Source organism: Panthera tigris, chromosome X, assembly GCF_018350195.1.
Source record: "Panthera tigris isolate Pti1 chromosome X, P.tigris_Pti1_mat1.1, whole genome shotgun sequence".
In the NCBI taxonomy this organism is placed as follows: domain Eukaryota; kingdom Metazoa; phylum Chordata; class Mammalia; order Carnivora; family Felidae; genus Panthera; species Panthera tigris.
The window spans coordinates 125,953,447-125,972,833 of NC_056677.1; the positions used below are offsets into that span (position 1 = coordinate 125,953,447).

General features: G+C 45.1%; 2 pseudogenes; both read right to left on the reverse strand.

Annotated features, from left to right (window-relative positions):
• Nucleotides 1-4,409: 4,409 nt before the first annotated feature.
• Nucleotides 4,410-11,720, reverse strand: LOC102970565 (annotated as a pseudogene).
• Nucleotides 11,721-17,492: 5,772 nt separating this feature from the next.
• LOC102970282 lies at nt 17,493-18,498 on the reverse strand (annotated as a pseudogene).
• Nucleotides 18,499-19,387: the final 889 nt, after the last annotated feature.

Consider the following 19,387-nt stretch of genomic DNA (forward strand, 5'->3'; position numbering starts at 1 on the left):
ACGTCGCGCCCCGCCCTCCCGGCCGGCCTGCGCGCTGCTGCACCTGCGCGCCCGCGCCCCGCCCCCGGCGCCGCCGCGAGCCCGCCCGCCATTGGGTGCGGCGGCCAGGGTGGGGCGGGGCCTCGGCGACGACGCTACCAATTGGTTGGGGTTTGTGTCCGTTCCGGCCAGGGAAAAGGGGGTGGAAACCGTGTCAAGCTCCCGATTGGTTGCTGTCGACCGTCATTTGGGGAAAAGAGGCGGCTTGGGCGCGGAGGGGCAGGTTTAGTGGGAGGAATTTGAATATTAAGGATTAATAGGCCCTTGCGGATGCTGGGGCAAGTAAAGGCCTAGGCTTCGCACGTCTTTTTGCGTGGCCCTTCCGGGCCGTTGACCCTCTGTACACAAACGCGCAAACTGCGCTGCCATAAGAGTTTCACCGCACCCGCATTTTCTCAATATCGTCACCTTCAGTAGAAGCAGCAAAGTTGCCTGCCCTGGAGCCTGACGTTGTTCCAGACGAGGGACCTTCGAGGGACCTTCGTTTCAGGGGCCTACCTATTGCATTCTTTCATCTGAGCCCGCCTCTCATAGGATCAAGGAATAAATAACAAATCACAGCCCTGGCCTTCCTGAAACTCTGGTCGGAGGAGACGGTGCATGCCAGGACTGCACCGAGACCTGTCATTTTATCAGATGGTTTGCTGGAGGTGTGGCGAAGGGGCATTGGGAGCACAAAGGAAGCAGCACTTAGCTCTGCCAGGAGGGGAGAGGGAAGACTTCCTAGAGGAGCTGATTTGGGAGCTAAGATCCAGCAATTCTGTGTCAGAAAAAAATATTTAAGACTATGAGAAAAGTTTTATCTAATGGGGTGTTCAGGACAGGACTATTTCTCAAGGCAACCTTACTCGGATTCCAGCCATCATCCAATCAATCCAATGCTCCTTGTACTAGTTCTGTGCTTAACAAGGAATCTTCTAGTTCTGCTTCTTCCCCCCGCCCCCACTTCATTTATTAAATACCTGCTATATGCCAGGTTCTGGACTCACGGTACTGAACAAGACTGTAAACTAACATTCTTGTGGCAAAGATTTATACTAAACATATAATACAACAAATAAGTATATATAATATAATGTTACATAATGATAAGGGCTTTGAGACAGATAAAACAAGGGTGAAGGAGGAGCTATCTAGATATCTGTAGGCTTTTGCCCTCATTTTATTCCCCCATATGGATATCTGAGGAGAGATATCTATTTGGCAAGTTGAAAGGCCCTGCGGAGATACTATGCCTGGAATATTGGGGAGAAAGCTTATGTGGCTAGAGAATGGTAGGGTGCACAGTTGAAGAGGCAGCTAGAGCCACCATGGGAACTGGGATCTTCTGAGATGAGAAGCCTTGGGAGGATTTTGAAGTGAGTGTTAACATCATCAGATCTATGTTGTACGTGCGGTGTGGAGAACTTCCATGGAGGGACAAAACTAGGAGGAAAAGCCCAGTCAGGATGCCCTGACAACAGTCTAGGACAGGTGATCGTGGCAGTAACTAGGGTGGTGGTAGGGGAGGTTCTGCAAAGTTGTGAGAGTCAAGCTATATTTTTAAAATTGGGCAGAAAAGATTGGATGTGGAGTATAGAGAAAGAGAGGAAACAGGGATGATTCCTGAATTTTTCACTGAGCAACTGAATGAACCGGTGCCTTTCACTATGATGGGAAAAACTGTAGGAAAAACACATTTTTGGAGGTATAGACCAAGAGTCCTGTTTTGGCCGTGTTAAGCTTGGAGCGCCCATTAGATGTGCAAGGGGAGATGTTGAGTAGGCGTTTGGGTTAATAACAAGTTCAGCATCCAACTCAAGAAGCTATCAAAGAAACAGCAGAGTAAACCTGGAGAAAATAGAAGGAAGAAAAATAAGGATGAGTAGAAATCCATGAAACAGAAAGAAATGATAGGATTGAGAACACCAGAAGCTGATTCTTTGAAAAGCTGGGGGAAAGAGCCAACCCTTTAACAGTCTAGGTATAAAGAGAGAAAAGTCAAATTATATTAGAAATGAAAAAGAGACGTAACCACAAATACAACAGCTTATACAACAGATAATAGATAAAACATACATTTTTAAAAGGATATTATGAACAACTGTATGTCGGAAAATTGGAAAGCATAAACAAAATGAATAAATTCCTGGAAAAGCACAGATTACCAAAACTGACTCTAGAAACATAACACCTGGATAGACCCTCTATAACCACAAAGAAATTGACTATATACCATATTGTAAAAATCTACCCCCTGCCAAAAAAAAGAAAAAGAAAAACAATGAGCTCAGAGAGCTTTACAGATGAATTCTACCAAATTGTTAATGAATGGGTAATTCCAACCATACACTGAGGAAAAAACCTCGAAACTTATTTTATGAGACTAATGTAACTACTATAATGAGCCAATGAAAGTGTGCCACAGGATGTGTAAGTACATGTAAAAATTCTAGCCAAATAAACAGAATCCAGTGGAATATAATGATATAACCAAGTTGAGATTTATCCTAAGAATGCAAGGATGGTTTAAAATTAGAAAATCAACCTTAAGAGATTTAAGGGGAACAAATTATATGATTATTTCAATAGATACAGGAAAAGTGTTCAGTACAAGTGTAAAATATGACTACTTACGAGAAAAACAACAACCTAGACAGCTCTGAATAGAAGGCAGCTTCCTCAATCTGATCAAAGGTATCTATTAAAAAACTTAGTGTAAACATCATATTTAATGGTGTTAAGTGGGAAAAAAGCAAGAAACAGAACAGGAGCTATGGTGCAACATCATTCATGTAAAATAAAACACATGTATCCTCCTCTGATTCTCTTTTAAACCCCATCCTTTGTGTTTCACTGTGAGGAGAGCCATTAGACCTCGTAGAGAAAGACCTCAGCAAGTAATAAAAATCTGGAAAATGTGGGGTGCCCAGGGGGCTCAGTTGGTTAAGTATCCGACTCTTGATTTTGGCTCATGTCATGATCTCAAGGTTCGTGAGGTCGAGCTCCACATCAGGCTCTGCTCTGACAGTGCGGAGCCTGCTTGGAATTCTCTCTCTCTCCCTCTCTCTCTCCTCCCCCCCCCCCACTCATGCTCTCTCTCTCTCTCACTCACTCAAAACAAATATTTTGGAAAAGCTGGAAAATGTAATTAAAGATTCAACTCACTCTGGCTACAAAAATTATAAAACAGCTGGGAATGAACTTAAGAAATGCCAAAAACCTATATTTATTTATTTTTTTTCAGTATATGAAATTTATTGTCCAATTGGTTTCCATACAACACCCAGTGCTCATCCCAAAAGGTGCCCTCCTCAATACCCATCACCCACCCTCCCCTCCCTCCCACCCCCCATCAACCCTCAGTTTGTTCTCAGTTTTTAACAGTCTCTTATGCTTTGGCTCTCTCCCACTCTAACCTCTTTTTTTTTTCCTTCCCCTCCCCCATGGGTTTCTGTTACGTTTCTCAGGATCCACATAAGAGTGAAACCATATGGTATCTGTCTTTCTCTGTATGGCTTATTTCACTTAGCATCACACTCTCCAGTTCCATCCACGTTGCTACAAAGGGCCATATTTCGTTCCTTCTCATTGCCATGTAGTATTCCATTGTGTATATAAACCACAATTTCTTTATCCATTCATCCGTTGATGGACATTTAGGCTCTTTCCATAATTTGGCTATTGTTGAGAGTGCTGCTATAAACATTGGGGTCCAAGTGCCCCTATGCATCAGTACTCCTGTATCCCTTGGGCAAATTGCTAGCAGTGCTATTGCTGGGTCATAGGGTAGGTCTATTTTTAATTTTCTGAGGAACCTCCACACTGCTTTCCAGAGCGGCTGCACCAATTTGCATTCCCACCAACAGTGCAACAGGGTTCCCGTTTCTCCACATCCTCGCCAGCGTCTATAGTCTCCTGATTTGTTCATTTTGGCCACTCTGACTGGCGTGAGGTGATATCTGAGTGTGGTTTTGATTTGTATTTCCCTGATAAGGAGCGACGTTGAACATCTTTTCATGTGCCTGTTGGTCATCCGGATGTCTTCTTTAGAGAAGTGTCTATTCATGTTTTCTCAAAAACCTATATTTAAAAGCTATAACACTTTACCGAAAAACATAAAAGAAGACCTGAAAAAAAAAAAAAGAAAGAAACTATCATACTCCTAGAAGGAGGTGGACATAATAAAGATGTCAATTTTGTTGAACCATTCATTTATGCATTTTTATTTGGTGATGTTTATAACAGTACCCTAAACCTAATTTGAGAGACACTGGATGTCATTAGTTTATTATAAAAGAGAGCCATGAAAATTATCTACCTGATGAAAGATTTCACAAATTCACCGGAATGGGCAGCTTCACTTGATGCCATTTCGATAATTACGTATTTCAGTCTCCATTCTTGCCAAGACTGTCTCCATCTCTAAATAAGAACCACTTGGGTGCCTTCACATTCTGGGAGAACTTGATCTCCAACTTTCATACCAACCGCTTGAATCTCTCCACCCTTTCCTTCAGGGCACTCCTTCAGAGCCCTAGCCAACGACCGTTGCTTGCAAGACTTTTCCTTGAGATTTTTCTGGAAGCACAATGCCTCCTTTAGTTACAGTTTTGGCTGCACTCCTTTCAACCAAAAGCCGGTCAAAGAGGGGAAGAAACTCTCTAAATGCCTGTCCTGCTTTGACTCCAGCCGCCACAGCGCGAACTCTGCTTTGGAGCTGCCGCCGCAAGAAGGTGTCAATTCTTCAGGAATTAATCTGGAAATTTTTTTCCCAAGTCAAAATCAAGGAGTTTTTGTGGACTGGAGCAAGTTCACTCAAGATTGGGAAGAGTAAGTGTACAAGACTAGAAGTCAAGACATTTTTTAAAGAGAAAACCAATGAAGAGGGTCTTGCTAAATACCTTAGTTTCAATAAATGAGGCTTAAATAATCCAAATGCACTTTTACCATTGAAAAGTAGAAAAATATACTAGAGTTTTCAGTATACACTTGTGGGGGGGGGGGGCGCCTGGGTGGCTCAGTTGGCTACACGCCCGACTCCTGATTCCGGCTCAGGTCGCGATCTCACAGTTTGTGGGTTCCAGCCCTGCGTCGGGCTCTGCGCTGGCAATGCGGAGCCTGCTTGGGATTCTCTCCCCCTCTCTCTCTGCCCCTTCCCATCTCTCACGTGTGTGTGTGTGCTTGCGTGCTCTCTCTCTCTCTCTCTCTCAAAATAAATAAACAAACTTAAAAAAAATAAAATATTCACTGGTAGAACTAAAAATGTGTCATTTAAAACATTGGGTTAGACTATTTTTTAAATGGGTGCCCTCAAAATTCAGACTGTACAAGATAAAAACCAGGAAAACACAGTATGAATAGCAGTTGACAGAAAAACAACAACCAGAAGGATTTTATCGATAAAACAGACAGAGCACCAACTTCTACTCAATCTGTCTAAAAATCCCTTGAACTGATAAGATTGTATATATTTTTTAAAAAGGAAATGCAAAATGACACTGGAAAATAAGAAGGGTAAAAACAGACAGTCCAGAGGTTTAGAGCTAGCATCTCAGATGATACCACAAAAAATTGAAAACATAAATTCGTTTCAAGTACTATGGGACATTTCCCAAAGTTACTTATGAATTAGACTCCTCAAACCAAAAGTCTCAGTCAATTTCAAACTATAGAAAGCGTGCAGTCCAGTCTCTGGCAACAATAGAATAAAATGAAAACTCAGAAACAAAAGAATGGGCAAAAGTAAAACAAAACAAAACGAAACGAAAAACCACTCTCTGCTTGGAAGTGTTAAGACAGACTTCAAAATAGCTCTCTGGTTAAAGGGGAAACAGAAACCAAAATGATAAGCTCTTCAGAAACGACCAACTGTGACAGTTCCACGTATTAAAACCTAAGCCGTGTGGCCAAAATGGTCATCTAGAAGAAGTTAATAACCTTAACTACCTGTACTAGAAAATAGGAAAATAGGCCAGGAATGAATAGACTTCGATACATCATGGTCACTCTCGTGCGTGCCCACACGCAGAGTTTTTCCTTCTTGACCCAAAGAAACTCGCTATAAGAACAGTATTGAGGTACAGAAAGAAATAAACCCATCAAAGTGAAGAGAGTGTGGCGAAGACGGGAGGTTCTCCACAATGGGCAGATTTCAAGTTTTTTGGAAAGCAGGTAGGAATTAGTTGAAAGAAATAGGCGGAAAAAATCGAGCCTAGCATATGTGATAAGGGAGCTACAGAAGACGTGGGAGCGAGTTCGCCCGATGTAAGACCAGAGAGTAGGCTCTGAATCGGCGGGCCTGTGGTACAAGGGCAAAATCAAAATCAATGGGACCAGAGAGTGGGAACGTCCCCTCCTCCTCTCTACCGGATAGCCGGGCTGACAGCTGGCGGAGGCCCGCAGGAAAAATACCCGACAGTTCTCTAAAGAGTTTGAATGAAATGTCTGTAGAGAGCCAGGGCTGCCAGCATGGATGTTGGCAACTCCTGGGCAATTTTCTCCTCATTCTAGCATTTGCAGAATGCGAACACGCTTCTTTGGCTCCCCGTCCTACACAGAAGAGTCGTAGCAGGAAAAACACACCTATTTGCCCTAAAGCAGATTAAATCCAAAATAGCTACCCAGCCCTTCTTTATTAAATTTAAATCAGCCATGAAGGAGCATCAGAAATTTTAAGGTCTTCAACATTAAAAATAACCAAGTATAAGGGCACCTGGGTGGCCCAGTCGGCTGAGCATCCAACTTCAGCTCAGGTCGTGATCTCGCAGTTTGTGAGTTCGAGGCCCACGTCGGGGACTGTCAGTGTGGAGCCCACTTCGGAATCTCTGCTCCTCCCCTGGGCTCTCTCTCTCTCTTTTCAAAAATAAATAAAATTATTATTTTTTTAAATCAAGTATAATCTGTAGGGGAAAATGAGCTCAGAGGAACCCCAGAAAATGCAGGGAACATATGGAAAAATTTAAATTTAATTAGCATATTCAGAGAACTGAAAGAAACTATTGTATCCACAAAACAAGAATAGAATAGTATGTGAAAGGAGCAGAAAACAAAGGGTGCCTGGATAGCTCAGTTGGTTAAGCGCCCGACTTTGGCTCAGGTCATGATCTCACAGTTCATGGGTTTGAGCCCCACACCGGGCTCTGTGTTGACAGCTCAGAGTCTGGAGCCTGCTTCGGGTTCTATGTCTCCCTTTCTCTCTGCCCCACCCCCGCTTGCACTCTGCCTCTCTTTGTCTCTCAAAAATGAATAAACGTTAAAAAAATTTTTTTTTAAAGGAGTGGAGAACAAGAAAGAATTATTGGAAATTAAATGTGATTATTGGAGTTCAAGTTCCAGTAGAAATATCAAAAGGCAAAACTGAAGAAATCTCCCAGGAAATAGAACAAAACAGCACAGATGAAAAAAATATGAGAGGAAACATAAGGACTTCAAAGAATGATCTAGGAAGTCCAGCAGACAACTAACAAGAGTTCTTGTAAGATAAAACTGAGAAAAAAAGAACAGGAATCAGAATAAGTCACCTCAGACTTCATTACAACACTGGATGATAAAAGACAATAGGGCAACACGTTTTAAAAAGATAATAGGTAATAGGGTGATGCTTTCAAAATTCCAAGAGAAAATGATTTTCAATTTAGAATTCCAGCCAAAATATCCATCAAGTGTGACAATGGAATTAAAATATTTTTAGATACGGAAGGGCTAAGAAAACTCACCTCCCAAATATACTTTCTTAGGAATCTACTTGAGGATGTTCTCCAGCAACACAAGGGTGGAAGCCAAGAAAAAGGAAAATGTGGGATCCACAAAACAGTGGATCTAATCCAGGACCACAGTGATAGGAAATACTGGAGATGCCAACTGGGCAGAAGGCCTGATTGGCAATCAGCATGGATTGGACTAGGAGAATGGCAGGCCCTGGGAGAGAGGACTCCAAGAATTGAAAAAAGAGCGTGTGTATGTGAACTCAACGTATTAGCTGTTGCGATTGGGAGTTGGAAGAAAATTGAATGCGACGATGGTAATTAGTACAAGAAAATAAGGAAAAACAACTAGAAACAGCCCTAGAAACAGGATAAAAAAGAACTTACGAGGAATTTACAATCAAAATAGGAAAGAAAGCAAAACATATTATAAGTTTACCGACCGATGGTGCGTAAGAAGAGACAAATAACTCGATGCTGAAACAAGTCTTTCCTGATGGCCCAGGGCTCACCAAATTTGACTTATACAAGGGAAATGGAATCCTAGCATGTCTCTTCTTCAGCTGGCATCAAAATATATTTCTGGGAATGCCAGCTGGTGCAGCCACTCTGGAAAACAGTATGGAGGTTCCTCAAAAAATTAAAAATAGAACTACCCTATGACCCAGCAATGGCACTAGGCATTTATCCACGGGATATGGGTGTGCTGTTTCGAAGGGATACAGGCACCCCCGTGTTTATGCAGCACTATCAGCAATAGCCAAAGTATGGAAAGAGCCCAAATGTCCCTCGATGGATGGGTGGAGAAAGAAGATGTGGTCTATATAGACAATGGAGTACGACTCGGCCATCAAAAAGAATGAAATCGTGCCATTTGCAACTACGTGGATGGAACTGGAGGCTATTATGCTAAGTGAAATTAGTCAGTCAGAGAAAGACAAGTATCATATGACTTCACTCATAGGAGGACTTTAAGAGACAAAACAGATGAACACGAGGGAAGGGAAACAAAAATCATATAAAAACAGGGAGGGGGACAACACAGAAGAGACTCACAAATATGGAGAACAAACTGAGGGTTACTGGAGGGGGTGTGGGAGGGGGGATGGGCTAAATGGGGAAGGGGCACTAAGGAACCTACTCCTGAAATCATTGTTGCACTAGATGCTAACTAATTGGGATGTACATTTTAAAAAATAAAAAATTACATTAAAATATATATATTTACATAAACATCATAACGTGCATTTGTGTCTTTGGTTTTCACCTGGTAGAGTCAGCCTATGCACAAAACGCAGAACGACAGGCTTGTGTGGCAGGATGGGACACGGCCCCCTTCTCCTTATGTGTAGCGTGAAGGGTTGACTCAGCAGGCCCGTGTGCTCCTGAGAGAGGCCTTGGGGAACCCCTGCCGCATCAGATTCGACAGTCATACTGCTCTCTTTAGTTGTTTGTAAGTATAAATAATACACTCGAACCTCCCGTGCTGTTAACTTTCAATAGAAATGTATCTTTGACCACTCGACAGCAGCCTCGCTTTACCTTTGCGCTGTCGGAGCTAACATTTACGTGTCATCCCGATACAGGTGAAAAGATAATCTCCGAGAAGTAAGAGAGTGGAGGGAAGGGGAACAGAAACATTGGGCTCTGAAGGGGTCCGAGAAGTGATGCCCATTGTTTCCCCGAGTGTCATGGAACGTGACGATACGATTCTAGGGCTCATTGGAGTAACTCTGCAAGATGGGCCACAGAAACGGTGACTCGACGTGTTGATGAGACAGCACAGCTCTGCTACTGAAAGAGGCAAGTGATCAGTGGGACTGAGAGCTGCCCCGAAGAGACCCAGACACCCTCGGGACAGATGCCCCTTTCCCCCTGTTTGTAGAGCCCTGCTTAGATTCTGGCTTCCGCTCTTGTGTGCCTCAGGAAGAAACCCTGCGTGGGAAACTGTGGTGGCCACTAAGCTGGCTCCGGCCCGTGGTAAGTTCCGGGAAGTCCTCTGGGGCCTTCTGGGAAGCCACAGCCCCTCTGCTCCTCCTGGGCTGGGTTGGGTCCGGAGGTGACTTCTGAAGCAGTGGCGATAGCTCACTGAGGCATCAAGGATGTCTTTAGGAGAACTTTCTCTGTGGTTAAGGGTTCTGTTGCCTACATCACAAGTTGTTTGTGACCCTGGGGGGCTTATGGCCCTTCTGTGAGGTCTTGGAGGGATTAGAGACTTCCTCGGTATCTGTTATTTCCCAGTTTGGGCTTTTAATTTCGTTTTCTTTTTTTTTTTAATTAAAAAAATGTTAATATTTATTCATTTTTGAGAGAGAGACAGACAGACAGACAGCACGAGCGGGGGAGGGCAGAGAGAGAGGGAGACACAGAATCCGAAGCAGGCTCCGGGCTCCAGGCTCAGAGCTATCAGCACAGAGCCCGACGTGGGGCCCAAACTCTCGAACCCTTGAGATCATGACCTGAGCCGAAATCCAGAGGTGGAGGCTTAACCGACTGAGCCACCCAGGCTCCCCTAATTTTGTTTTCTTTTGTATTTTTTTTTTTTTTACCCCTTATGTAGGTTGGCTACTGTTTTATCTTTTTGTCTTGTTTTTGGGTTCTCAAAGAACCAGTTTTGAGATTATCAGTTCTCTGGTTTCTCTGTGTACCAGCTCAGTACTTTCTGTTCTCATCATTCCTGTTTTCTAGGCATTTGGCAAGTTTTCTTTGACTCTTTTTAACGAAAGATTTTTTTTTAAGGGAGTTAAAAAAATTTTTTTTAATGTTTATTCATTCTTTGAGAGACATAGAGAAAGCCTGGGTGGGGGAGGGGCACAGAATCGGAAGCAGGTTCCAGGCTCTGAGCTGTCAGCACAGAGCCCAACGCGGGGCTCAAACCCATGAACCGTGAGATCATGACCTGAGCCGAAGTCAGACGCTCAACTGAGCCACTCAGGCGCCCCTTAAAGGGAGCTTTAAATTCTAAAGGTAGGCTTCTGTTTTGTTTTCCATTTTAGTTGCTAACATTCTATTCCAACAATGTGTTCATATTCTTTTCTGTTTTTTGAAATGTCTTCAGGACCCTTTCTGGCTTAGTATGCGGTCAGTGGTTCGTCTCTCCCTTCCCTCTGCCAAGATGCCCAGCATGGGCTTTTCCTTATTGTGGTCTCAAACTGGCTATTTTAGGCATTAAGGTCCTCCCAGGAAAACAGAAACCACTTCAAGTGAGGGCATTGAATGCCAGGAAAGGGTCACCTAGGACTACTGGGAGGTTAATGTGCAGGCAGCTTAGAGATCCACCTGGGTAGGAGGTCACTGCCATTCCTAGGGTGGAATCAAGGAGGGCTCCTGGTGAGAGCTGCAGCTGCCGCCCCTGAGACAAAGAGGAAGACCGTCCCCTTCCTCCTCCTCTCTAGTCTTGCTCATGCCTTCCATGATCAATCCCTAAGCCCCAAGCCTGGGAAGGGCCGGCAGCAAGGCCTCTCCCCACAGGGTGAGGGAGAGGTGAGCAGCGGATCTCAGGACAAACAGGCCCATGGGTGAACTTTAAAAGCCTAGGAAGCGGGGGCGCCTGGGTGGCTCAGCCGGTTAGGCATCCAACTCTTGGTTTCAGCTCAGGTCACGATCTCATGGCTCATGGGTTCGAGCCCCGCATCGGACTTACACTGACAGCATGGAGCCTGCTTGGGATTCTGTCTCCCTCTCTCTCTACACCCACCCCCGCACACACACGCTTTCTCTCTCTCTCTCTCTCTCTCTCTCTCAATAAATAAATAAATGAAAGTCTAGGAAGTAAGTACACTCTTCCCTCCTCCTTCTCTGCCTGCTTCTCTGGCGAACTTTGTGTTTACGGTATTGCTTTCAGATCTTCTAGTGCTTTTATTTATGCCTTTAAATAATCCAGTCAAACCTTTACTACGCGACTGATCAACATTGAACGATATCTACTGACAAGGGCAACTTTTGTCGAGAGCTCAGGGCATCGGGGAATCTTTCTCTCACCTCTCCTCCCTCCATGCTTGCTTCCGTTCTCTGACTTCTCATTTCTGTACCCTCGCGGCTCTGTGTCTCGCGGTTCTCGGTCTTCACGGACAAATGTCCCGGCTCATTTGAACAGCCCGTGCACCGGCTGAACTCCTCAGAGACCGGTCTGCTCTCAGCTGCCTCTTTTTGAATCAATGGAAACAGCAACATTAGCGTCTGACAGAGGGGAATGCAGAGAATATTCAGTGGCATCCACACAGTCTCCGTGTATGTCAATAAAGGGAGCACGTTGCCATCAAGAAGCCACTGTAATGAATGCTTACGGACAGAGCAGGATTTCACTGAAGCAGAGCTTGCACAAGTTGCTGGAAGTCCCTAAAGAAATGGGCGGAAGTAGGACAGTCCTATTCTTGGGGCAAAACAAAGAGAAGGACATAAGTTAGCATTTTGTATTCTTTTACGGGATGACGAGTCAGGTGGTCAGGAGGCAGACGACAGGAGTGAGGGGACGGTTTAGGCCAGAGACTTTACCGGGGCTTCCGCGAGGACGGCAAGGCAGGACAGGCCTAAGAGTCTAGAATTGACTGATTTGAATAGTCTCAGTAGGCCCTGGGCTATGGGGGGTGTCTCTAGTTGCCCGACACCCGACCCTGGGATGATTAAGGCAGAGGAACAGAGCCTGCTGTGCTGTAGGGGCCAGCTAGAGGCTGACCTGACCCGGATCAGCTAGTTTGCATACCACAGACACGCTCCTGGCTCGAGCTGAAGACTTGGCCGGCCATGGGAAGGGCAGTCTCTCCCCGGCCAGAAAGGGGTTTTTTTGTCTGTCCGTTTTCGGATGTCAAAACATCATAATACACAGAAAATTTAAAAATCTTTCCAATAGAGCTGGCTAACACTATAAATTTTTTTTAACGTTTATTTACTATTGAGAGACACAGACTGTGGGCAGCGGAGGGGGCGGAGAGAGGGGGAGACACAGAATCCGAAGCAGGCTCCAGGCCCTGAGCTTTCAGCACAGAGCCCAACGCGGGCTCGGACTCACAAACTGCAAGATCATGACCTGAGCCGAAGTCGGTCGCCTAACCAACGGGACCACCCAGGCGCCCCTACTGGCTAACACTATAATCTGTGACACTAGTCGTCTATGTAGCAAACTACGCGTCCCGAGTAAAATAGCGGCAGTGCTGGCCCGCGCTATGCCTTGGCTCTCCTTCCCTTCCGGGAACCTATTTCCCCCCAGTGTTATAGAGTCTGGACGCGTGTTAGCTTTCGTCCCCTGCACCGAAAGGTGAACGCCATGAGGACAGGGCTGCGCCTCGTCCTCTGCTCTCTCCGGGACCAGAAAAGTGCCTGGCCCACAGTCAGCGCTCAAATGTCAGGTGCCCTAGCAGATACATTCCCCAAACACACTTGCGTCCCTAATGCCTTTGTTGTCAGTGTCAAGAAGGAACTAGTAGCTTCATCAGACTTCTTCACTCTGCTAGCTCGGGTCTAGAAGGATGCACGGAGGGAGGGTTGCAAGTCTGGACAGTGTGACAGGGAAGGCTCACTTGGTAGAAAGGCACGAGAAGGTTGATGAATATAAAAGCTGAGCGATAAATAAGGAGAGGGCAACCGCATCATTGGAGAGAAGCCGGACAGAGTTTCTGGGCCGGGGTCTGGCCTCACCTTCCCTGGGAGTTCTTTTCTGGGGAAGCCAGTGGGCAAGGTCATGAGTGACCACTGGAAAACAGGGCTCCCCGGATGGGCATCCGGCAGGGCTGGGATGGGGATCAAGGACCGCATATGTCTGTCTTTTTTGTGACACTTTTCCGATCTAGACTGGCCGCCCCAGACCTGGAACCTGTCTTCTGCCTTTAGATATCAGTGATAATTTGACTACTTTATAGAAGTCCCGGTTGGTAGTGATTTTCCTCCAGCATCTAGAAGGATGCACCTGTTTTCACCCACGTGCTGGGCATTCTGTGGGCCTTCAGTTCTGACAGAGTGGCTACAAGCTCAGTCCCACCCCAGTTCCCCGGAGAAGACATGGCTAACGCCACACCTGGAGGCCCGGATCTGGGTGCGGAGGAGGGGTCTCCACTCTGAGCACCCAGGCTGGAGACATTCACAGGGTCTCCCTGTTCCGGGTAGAATTTCAGCACCCTCAGCAGGTGCAACAGGGCAGACGTCCTTCAGAGGGATGAACGAGAAGGAAATCGCGATACACCCATGCAGGGGAATGCTACTCAACGACAACGTCAAAGTAATCATGCTAGCGAAAAGAAGCCAGACACAACAAGGGTCTACACTGCACGATTCCATTTATTATAAAACCCTAGAAAAGACAAAGGAACACGTAGTGACAGAAAGCAGATCGGTGTTGCACGGGGATTGGGCTAAAGGGAGTGGTGAGAGGGGGGATTCACAGACCAGACGGGCACGAAGAAGCTTTCGGGGGGTTCTGGCTATGCTCATCATCCCGATTGTGGTGGTTTTACACGAGTAAACAAGTGTCAAAATGTGCCAAATTGTATACTTTAGACAACACACTTTGATGTATGTAAGTTCCATCCGAATAAAGCTGTTTGAAATACAGTGCATCAAATATACTGCACGGTTGAAAGGACAATCCTGAGGTACACAGCCGTGTCGCCACCTCGCAGCTGAATAAATCAACACCGCCAGGTGCCCGTCCACAGCTACCGGCTGTCACTCCGGCCTGTGCTGTTGTGATAGTCACTGCCTCGTATACATTAGTTCGTGTCTCTCTCCTTTCACTAACCTTTATGTTTATGTTATTAAATATAGCCACAGCTAATGGATTTTCATTCCTGTATGATATCCCTAATTTTTTTACGTTTATTTATTTTCAACAGACAGAGCGGGAGTGGGGCAGGGGCAGGGGGCGGGACACAGAATCCGAAGCAGGCTTCAGGCTCCGAGCTGTCAGCACAGAGCCCGACGCGGGGCTTGAACCCACAAACCGCGAGACCATGACCTGAGCCAAGTCGGACACTTAACCGACTAAGCCACCCGGGCGCCCCCTTTTAAAATTTTTTTTTAATGTTTGTTTATTTTCGAAAGGGAGAGAGAGACAGAGTGCAAGCAGGGGAGTAAACTTTAGAATCAGCTTGTTGTATTATGATTTTGATAGATACCGCATCGAATGTGTAATAAATCCACTTGGAGAAAATTGACACCTTTAAAGTATTGACGCTTCCAGTCCGGCCATGTATGTGTCTCATTTACTTAGGTCTTCTTCCTTAACGTCCCTCATTAAAGTTTTATAACTTCTCCCACAAAGGGCTTGCAAATCTTTTATAAATGTATTCCTAAGTATTTTTTTTTTTTAAAGTAGCCTTCATGCCTAGCACAGAGTCCCAATGCAGGGCTTGAACTCACAACCCCGGGATTGGGACCTGAGCTGACATCAAGAGTCAGATGCTCAACCGACTGAGCCACCCGGGCGCCCCTATCTTGTGTTTTTTTTTTTTTAGTTTTTTTTTTTCAACGTTTTTTATTTATTTTTGGGACAGAGAGAGACAGAGCATGAACGGGGGAGGGGCAGAGAGAGAGGGAGACACAGAATCGGAAGCAGGCTCCAGGCTCGGAGCCATCAGCCCAGAGCCCGACGCGGGGCTCGAACTCACAGACTGCGAGATCGTGACCTGGCTGAAGTCGGACGCTTAACCGACTGCGCCACCCAGGCGCCCCAATTGTGTTTTTTTTTTAAATGCTATTGCAGGGGCGCCTGGGAGGCTCAGTCGGTTGAGCACCCGACTTCAGCTCAGGTCACGATCTCGTGGTTCGTGAGTTGGAGCCCCACATCAGGCCGTCTGCCGTCAGCACGGAGCCCGCTTTGGATCCTCTGTCTCCCTCTCTTTCTGCCCTTCCCCCGTTCATTCTCTCTCTCCACATTGAAAAAATATATAATGCTATTGCAAATGGTGTATTATTTTTTAAAATTTCATTTTTGAACTCTTCGCTCCCCATAGAAATATAAATAATTTTTATATATGGATTTTACATCCAGCGACCTTGTTACACTCTCCTCGTAAGTATAATAATTTATCTCTAGATTCTTTGGTGTATCGTAATACACATCAAATCACCGGTGAATAATGACAGCCTTCCCCCGCCTTTAGCTTTTACTTATTTTTCTTGCCCTGACTGGAACGGACATTACAATGTCAACAAACGTGGCGATGGTAACGAGCAGCCTTTTCTTACTTCTGATCTCCAGGCAAAGCTTTCATTTTCTACCACTATTTTTATAGGGCTTTTGCGAAGGAAGCTCATTTTAATTCCCAGTTTCCTGAGTTTTCTTTTTAATGAATAGTAGACATGTTATCAAATGCGCTTTTTTTTGCACCTAATGTGATGACCATGTAATTTTTCTGCCTTAACCTATTAATGTGGTTGATTACAATAAATTATTCTCTTTTTAAGAGGGATTCTTTTTTAATTTTTTTATTTTTATTTTTTTCTTTTGAGAGAGAGAGAGAGAGAGAGAGAGAGAGAGGTGGGGAGGAGCAGAGGGAGAGAGAGACTCTCAAGCAGGTTCTATGCTCAATGAGGAGCCCGGCTCAGGGCTTGATCCCATGAGCCCAGTATTATGACCCGAACTGAAATCAAGAGTCAGATACTCAACTGCCTGAGCCACCCAGGTGCCCCAATAAATTATATTCTCTTGTTAAACCAACTTCGCACTCCACAGATAAATGCAACCTGGTCACCACGTGTTATCATCTTTAGATGTTGCTAATATTTTGCTTGGATTTTTTGCATCTATGCTCACGAGTGAGCTCGGCCAATAATTTTCTTTCTTGTAATGTCTTTGACACATTTTGGAGTCAGAGTTATGTTTGCCTTCTAACAAAATTGTATCCTTTTTTGTTATTTTCTGAGAGAATGTGTATAAAACTAGAACCGTTTGTTCTTCAATATTTGACAGATCTTGCTGACAAGGTCATCTGGGCCTGGAGTTTGCTATAGGGGGGATATTTACTGGTAAAAATAATTTTATGATTATATGACTACGTAGGGTTTCTGCCTTTTCTTTGTGTGTGTCCACAGTAAGTTTTATTTTAAAAAAGCAACTGTACATTTTAACATTTAAAACTGAGCATTATCTTTCCTTTTCAGTGAAACAAAAAAAAAATTTTTAAATAAACAGGAACAGGGGCGCCTAGGTGGCTCAGTCAGTTAAGCATCCGACTCCTGATTTCCGATCAGGTCATGATCTCACGGTTTCTGAGTTCGAACCCCGAGTCGGGCTCTGTTCTGACAGTGCAGAGCGTGCTTGGGATTCTCTGTCCCCCCCCCCCCGCCTCTCCCGTGTGCTCCCTCTGTCTCCTCCAAAATAAATAAATAGATAGATAAATAAATAAATAAATAAATAAATAAATAAAAGTGTCATCTTCAACTGCAAGGATATCTGTTAAACATCACAATTAAACATGCCAGAGGAGAAGCCATGTTGTCAAAGTGCCCACTTAACCCACCCAAATATCTCAAACCCACCCTTTGTGGACCTTCTAAAACCCTATTCTCTAAGGGTTTTCTTCTTCTTTTTTTTTTTTAAACAAGAGACAACAGACAGATACACGTTGGTAAATGCTAACTGTCCATATTCTCCCAGAGACACAATGTCATCTCTGAGCACAATATACAGAGAAAGGAGGGGACAGCTAGGATTATACATACTACTGCGCAGGGGCCTCGCAGCCTCCCGTTTCCGGCAGAGCTAGGGGACCAGAAGGGTTTTCTTTTCACCCACAGAGCAAGCACAGTGTGTTGATTCCATACACTTTGCGTTGAGACAGGGAGGGGTTAAAAATAAATTTGGAACAGAAAAGCAGGGAGATTCTTTTCCCACGCTGTTCTGCTCCGGGTATTTCCCCCCCAAATAATTTGAGAACCATGGTATAAAGGGAGAGAAAAGAGACTTCAAAAATCAGCATAAGAGGAGGGAAAAAGTAAAGACAGCAACTTGCCCCCTGGGACTGGAGAACAGTACAAAAGGTCCTTTCTCCCTGTCATGGTCATCTTCCACTCCTTTCCCTCCTTCATCATCCGTATCGGGAACCACGTAGCGCTGTCAACGCATTTGGCCAAATAGCATCTTTGATGGCCTCTCGTAACTCATCTGCCCTCTGGTCCCTCACGCGGTCTCTCCCCGCTGGCTCTACTCTGCGTTTGACTCGAACGTTTCATCAGATTTCCACTTGATTTTCGTGGACTTGGAAGATGGGTCACCACTCTCCTTCAGATGGAATTCTTTGGCGAGAACTTTATTTTTGAAATAAGGGTTTTCAGCAAAATAGAAATCTATTCTGTCGCCTGACTTAACATCTTCAAATTCTGTCCCCTCAACTCTTGTCAAATAACGCAGCGCCCTTCATCCTCCTCCCCAAGCAGCACACACTTGTGGATGGCTGATGAACGTCGTCACCCCCAAACTTGGGATCCGGGCGATCGACTCTGACCGCTTCTGAAAACGTGGTTGGCGGCGTTTGTTACATTTCGATTCTACTTCCAAAACGGGCTCCCTGGCTTCTTCATTAAGTCTGTCTCTTTCATTTTGTACCTCATCAATATGTTCAACTGCTTCTTGTTGTTCCCTTCCTCCCTTCGGCACGTGCTGACAGGTGGACGTCTCCTCCAGCTTGGGGGCGGGAGGTAGTCTTTATTTCTTTCTTCCAGGCGGCGGGAGCGACGACTGGCATTTGGGGGCCGTGCTGCGAGGACAGTCCACGAAACAGGCGCAGACGCACGTGTGGAAGGAGCTCTGATTACCCTCTGTCTTTTCTTGAGTCAATACTGGTCATTGTTTTTTTCTTGGAATTTTTTCATTTCAACAGCGTTTTCAAATGTTATTATGATCCCGAAGCTTCCACCTCCGCCAGGCAGATCTGCTTTGCCCCCTGCTCTACCGATCATGTCACCATTCTGGTGAAAACAGTCTAGATTGGTGTCTGAAGTGGGAATGACACGAAGACCCCAAGTACAGTGGGTAAATTTTATTTAAACTTAAGAAAAAAATGGAATGTCTCCCAACCTAAGCAGGACTTTTTCACGAGAAATAAACTGGACTTGCTTCCACTGTATTTCTTTCTGTCTTTTTTTTGGGGGGGGGGTGCTTTCCTTTCCTTTTTTTTCTTTTTCTTTCTTTTTTTTTTTTTTGTTTCAGAGAGAAAGAGAGCAGGAGGGGGCAGAGAGAGAGAGAGAGAGAGACAATCCCACTGAGCGTGGAGCCTATCTTTGGGGCCTGTTTTTGGACTCAATCCCACAACCCTGAGATCATGCCCTTGGGAAAGTAACATGCTTTACACCTATGTAAGAAGTTTGTTGACACGTGCCTCTTCCGCTGCAGCCTGTCCCTGAGAGCTGCACCTTAAGGCAGCCTTCTCTAGCCGGCTGCCTCACTGCCCTTTGCTTATCGTCTTTTGTTATTGATGGAATTTGAGGTGGGGTTCACGAGAAAATGGCTAAGAGAGAATTCTTGAAGACACTTTTGTTGCAAAAAAAAAAAAAAAAAAAAAGGTGATTTTATTAAAGCACCAGGGACAGGCCCCGTGGGCAGAAAGAGCTGCATTGGGCTTGTAAGGAGTGACCGATGATATACTTTTAGGTTGGGGGGGGGAGGGTAGAGATAAAGTTAGTTTCCATGGAATTTCCGGATGCTGTAGGCAGGGTCTCACAGGACCCTGAAG